We start from the raw sequence: 6,000 nt of genomic DNA on the forward strand, positions 1-6,000 counted from the left end.
GGAGGGGTCCCGCTTAGCCTTCTGGTGCTTTAAAGGCTCCGGCTTCTTCCAGGGAAGGCGAGCAGAGTTTGCTAGGAAAATGTTCTCCCTAGTGTTTGTGAGCTCGGTATAAGTCGCGTAGACTGGCTTAAAATTTTCTCCGGGCTTGTTCTTTTTTGGGCCGTGCTGGCCGCCCTCGCCGCTCCCTTTTCTCTTGCCTCCACCCAATTGGTTATTCTGTGTAACAGTTTGGGTCACTTTCACGACATCCGTTCCCACTCCAGTAGGCTGATTAGAGGCTTGGCTGGCTCCCGCAACCGATGCTCGTGCCTCCTCCAGGTTTATCCATCCCTGGGCCTTGTTTAGGAACTCGTCCACGGTGCTGACACCTTTTCTCTGTATCTCTTTCCAGAGTCCGCCCCCAACGAGGATCCCAGTCCTCAAGGCCATAAGCTTGGAACTATCGTCCATGTCTCTAGCTCGAGCCGCGACATTGGCAAATCTGCTCAGGTAAACTTTCAAAGGTTCCTCGGGCTGCTGCTTTACGTTTGCCAGGGTGTCGGCTTTGACGCGGGCAACCTGAGAAGCTCGGAACGCCCTCTTGAAGTCGGCAGAAAAGGTTTTCCACGAGCTGATGGACTAATTTTTATTCTGCTTGAATCATTACCTGGCCGGCCCAGTCAAGGTGGAAGAAAATATTAAACACCTTAGCTCGGAACCGATGTTGTGGGCCATCATCAGGGTGTTGAACATACCCAAATGATCTGACGGGTCCCCGTCTCCATGGAATTTGAACAAGTGAGGCATACGAAAACCAGGTGGATACGTCGTGGCTGCTATGCTGGGGGCAAAGAGCTTAATTTCGTCCCCTGAGTCGTACTCATCTTTTTCTTATTCCGATAAGAGCTTCTTCATCAGCTCTTCCATCTGAGCTAGACGCTCTAGGGTTTGGTCCTTACTTCCTTGGTAGTTCTGGGGCTGTTCAATAGCTCCAGTTCCATTGTAAGCGTTAGGCGGGTTATTTTCCCTCCTAGCTTGAGCTAGGTTATGTGGGACATTCCCGCTGTCACGTACTTCCGACAGACCCTCCCCTTGGTGAGCACGACTACCATTTCTAGCTGGATCTCCTCTCTGATAGTTGAGACGATCTCAAAGGTCGGCCCTCGGGGTGGCTCGAGGGCTTTGAGACAAACTCAAACGATGGCACAGGTCTTTGCCGGACATGTCACTTCGATGACTCCCGGTCCAGTAACTCCCGTTTGAAAAACTCGGAGCCCGGCGCTAAGGGTGAGGATCCGGGATTTCCCCGTGCGCTCGGCTGCGATGGGAAGGTCCGACGGAAGGAGGATTTCTTCTGCTGCTCCCATGAGTCGGAATGTCTCAGACTGGATGGGGAGGAGATGGGTATCTTATCGGTGACGGGGGATGCCTAACTGGTGACGCGATCCTAGTCCCGTCAGGGCAGATTAAGCTAGGTCGCAACCGCTCCGCTCTACCATTCCCCGCGTCTGGCGCTCGGCGGTCTAACCGTGGTGCAGGACGGCTGGCCGGGGCGGGCTGTCATCGCGAGCCCTCCCCGGATCTCCTTCGTGAGCTGCCTCGGGCCCTCCTGGGTGCACTCGAGGGTGGAATCGAGCTAGGATTTGAGGTCCGGACCGATCGGCTGAATTGCTGATCGACCCTAGGAAGTTCCTCAAACACAGTTTCCTGGTGGTGTGACGTAGGAGTAGAATTCGAAGTCGAGGTTTCGACCGACCGACTGGGCCTAGACCGGTTACCCTGGCGGGACTTATGAGTCCCACTATGCCTCTTTCTGACGTTAGAGTTGATTGTAAGAGGGGGTAATCGGGCCAAGACCTCTTCGATTTGCTTGTTTGCTTTTGACAGCTGACTTCTCAACTGTGCATTTTCCATTTCTATCGCCATGTAGAAATTTGGGTTCGGATTTGGCGGCCGAGGAGCCAAACTTCCAGTGTCGCCCTGGCCCATTGGCTGCTTTCCCGGTCGCTGTTGAACCTCGGGGTTTTGCTCATCGGATATGGCGGCATGGTGGGCCTCCTGCCCATCACGTTGATCTGCTTCATTACCATGCCTCGAGCGAGTAACCAACATGGTTGGGTTTCTACAATAGCACCAATCTAAATTCTCTCAATGAAAGCACCAAACTGTTGACGCGGTTCTTCGGCAACAGATAATTATACGAATAAACGGGATGGATTAGTGCTAGATAATGAACCGTAATATGTAAATATTTATATTCCAAACTTGTGAAAATAGTATAGAGGGAAGGTTATAACTCCTTTCCTTTTAGGTGTTTCAAAGGTTAAAATCCCTCTAGTCCACCAGCCAGTATTATTGATATATCTCAGGTATTCCTTACAAGGTGTTTCTTTACAAGCTAGACGCCAACCCTTTGCAACGCCCAGGGTGTCCATATTTATAGGGAGAGGATACTTGGGTGTTGGTAAAGGGGGTCATCCCGTGACCTTCTTACCCATCATGTCACCTCTGTGACACTTATGATTAATTCCTAAAACCTGACAATGAAGTGTTGTCTAATCAATAGGTAAGGGGGATAATGGGCCACATGGCCCAAACCAGTCGTGGGGTGCCTGAACACGCACATCTATGCTGTGTGTCCGAGAATTCAGGAATGGAGTAGACACGTGATGTCTGATATGCGCATGTTTACATTGCGTGGTTGACTTCATAAATGGTCGGGGGTGTCAGTTATATGCCACACCTCGAGCTTTAATGTAGTTCCAGCTCATGGTGTCCACACTGCTGACCTGATGCCTTCGAGTATTCTTACTAACCCTTTGACTAGCTCGGGCTAAAGAGGTGGAGACTCGTAACAGCAGCTCCGGGTAGGAGGCTTCCACGTGGCGGATAGAATTTTTCCATTTTCCAGCTCGCTAATAACCCGTGGATGTTTAGGGCGTACATGCTTAATTGGATTAGTAATTAATTAGAATATCATTATTTACATTAATCATATTAATATAACTTAATTAAAAAGCATATAATGTTTTGATAAAACGCATATTTCAATATAATGAATGAGAGAATGAGATATGACAATAACTCCTACGGTCTCCATTAATTGGTTAACACCGGTTGAACATGGGATTGGCCTTGAGGCAACTCTGTTGTGTCCCCCTAAGGAAGATGTTTGAACATGTTGTTTTCAAGGTTAACTTCCTTTATGGATAGGCTTAGAAGTGATGTATTTCATGTTTTACTGACCCTAAGGCACACTCTTGAGTTAAATTGTTTGTCTGATACTAATGGGCTACACTCACATAGGTTTAATTGTGCTTTCGAGTGGACTAGTTTACCTTAACCAAAGTTGTGGTTGTTCATAAGTCAAAAGAAAAAATAGTTAATTTTTAAGTCTTCACTTATGAATTTGGGAATGTCTCAAAGTCAATTTATAATTAGTCTTACCTTCCCTAAGCTTGATCCATTAATTGCTAAATTAATTTATCGCGGTTTAGTAATAAAAATTTTATGTGTTCTTTTAAGGTATTGCATTCATGCATCACGTTTACTATTCCAAAATCATATAGTGATATTTATGATATATGTTAAGTTCAACATTTATTTATTTATAGCAAAAATGACAAATTCCAACCCTGTAACTGCATTACTTGCTAATGAAAAACTCACTGGTGATAACTATATGAAATGGAAATCCTATATGAATATAGTACTAATGTTTTAAAGTCACAAGTTTGTCTTGACTGAGAAATTTCCTGAAGTCCCTGCTGCTACTACTCCAAAAACTGCCAAAGATAAGTATGATAACTGAATATCATCAAACAACAAAGCTAAGTGTCTCATGCTTGCAAACATGCCAGATGTTCTAACAAAGAAGCATGAGAACTTTGAGACTGCTTTTGAAATATGGGTGTCTCTTCAAGCTCTGTTTGGGCAGCAGTCTGATCAATGCAGACATGAGGCTACTAGAACCTACATGAACATAAAAATGAAAAAGGGTGTCTCTATTAGAGAACATGTTTTGAACATGGTTCACACAATGTATGATGTGGAAATCCATGGAGCCACTATTCATGAAAGGATGCAAGTGAGTGTGATACTAGAATCACTTTCATTGTCCTTCTCTGCATTTACTGCCAACTATGTTATGAACAAGGCCTTTGAATTGCTCAATAAGAGTAATCCAAAATCAAAATAAGCAAATTTTGCTGATTCTAAACCATCAACTTCCTCAAATGGAAAAAAGAGGAAGGGCTCAAATGGAACGGGAAAAGGTAAACAAACAAAGAAGCATAAGGAGTCACCTAAGAGCAAGGAGAACAAGAAATACAAGAAATTTGACTCCAAAAAGGAACCCAAAGGAAAATATTTTCATTGTGGAGTTGATGGTCACTGAAAGAGATACTGTACCAAGTATCTCTCTGAATTAAAAGAAAAGAATAAAGGTAAATTTGAATTACTTGTTTTAGAAACCTGTTTAGTGGAAGATGACTTCTCATCTTGGATTATTGATTCTACCGCCACTAATCATGTTTGGTTTTCTTTTCAGGCGCTTAGTTTTTCAAGGGAGCTTGCTGATAAGGGAATGATGATGAAAGTAGATAGTGGACAAATTGTCTCAACCAAAGCAATTGGCATAGCCCGTTTAGAATTTGAAAATAATAAATTTATTTTATTAGACAATGTTTATTTTATTCCTAGATTATCTAGAAACTTAGTATTTGTCTCTTTATTGCATGAACAAGAGTTTGATATTTTGTTGAATAATAATTCGATTGTTATTTCAAGAAACGGTATTAATATTTGTCATGCCAAATCCAATAATGGGCTATATAGATTAAATGTTAAAAATCGATATGTATACGACACATAAATGTTAATGTTGATAACCCTAGATCCATTAAATGTCAAAATATATATTCCCATAGTGAAACAAATTTATGGCATCTAAGATTGAGACACATTAGCCTAGAAAGAATTTTAAACTAAAGCAAGACATCTTCGTCTAGGTCTAGTTGTCGATGGTGTAAACCCACATAAATTTCTAAGTAGTAGACATAGTTTGTGGCCTATCTTCCTTGTTATGTACAATCTTCCTACGTGGTTAGTGATGAGAAGGAAGTCTTTGATGATCGCGTTAATGATTTCAAGCCCAAAACAACCGGGACACGATGTAGATGTTAATTTGGCACCATTAATTGATGATTTGAAAGATTTGTATGAAAATGGTGTTAAGGAATATGATAGTTTTAAGAAATAAGTCTTTAACTTAAAAGTTGTATTGTTGTGGACTAATAATGATTTCCCAACTTATGGTAATCTATCAGGGTTAAGCACAAAAGGTTACTAAGGATGCCCAATATGTTGCACTAACACATGGGCTCTTCATCTGCTGAATGGGCACAAAATGTGTTATATGGGTCATAGACGATACTTGCCCCTAGATCAACGTCATAGGAAAAAAAAGCATTTGATGGTAATAAAGAACAAGGTGTTGCTCCTTTTCCACTACCGGGGCAAAAAATTCTTAAAGAAGTAGAGAAAGTTTATTTCAAGTACGAAAATTTTAAGAAAAATAAGAAAGTAAATGGATGTTTCCAAAGGAAATCAATTTTTTTCGTCTTCCTTACTGGAAAAATTTACTTTGGATGTCATGCACATAGAAAAAAATGTGTGAAAGTATTATAGGTACATTACTTGATGTTCCCGGTAAAACTAAGGATGGTCTAACTAGTTGTTTAGATCTTGTTAAAATGGGTATAAGAACTTATTTGGCACCTGAAGAGAAAGGTAAACGCACATATTTACCTTTTTCTTGCTTCACGTTGTCCAGAGAAGAGAAAAAACCCATATGTAAATCATTTGCAAAGATGAAAGTGTCTGATGGATATTCTTCCAACATTCGAAACTTGGTATCCATGGGGGATTTGAAGTTAATCGGTATGAAATCACATGACTATCATATGTTAATGCAACACTTACTTCTGATTTCCATCCGGTCAGTCTTACCAAAAAAATTCG

Source organism: Humulus lupulus, chromosome 4 (assembly GCF_963169125.1).
Source record: "Humulus lupulus chromosome 4, drHumLupu1.1, whole genome shotgun sequence".
In the NCBI taxonomy this organism is placed as follows: Eukaryota; Viridiplantae; Streptophyta; class Magnoliopsida; order Rosales; family Cannabaceae; genus Humulus; species Humulus lupulus.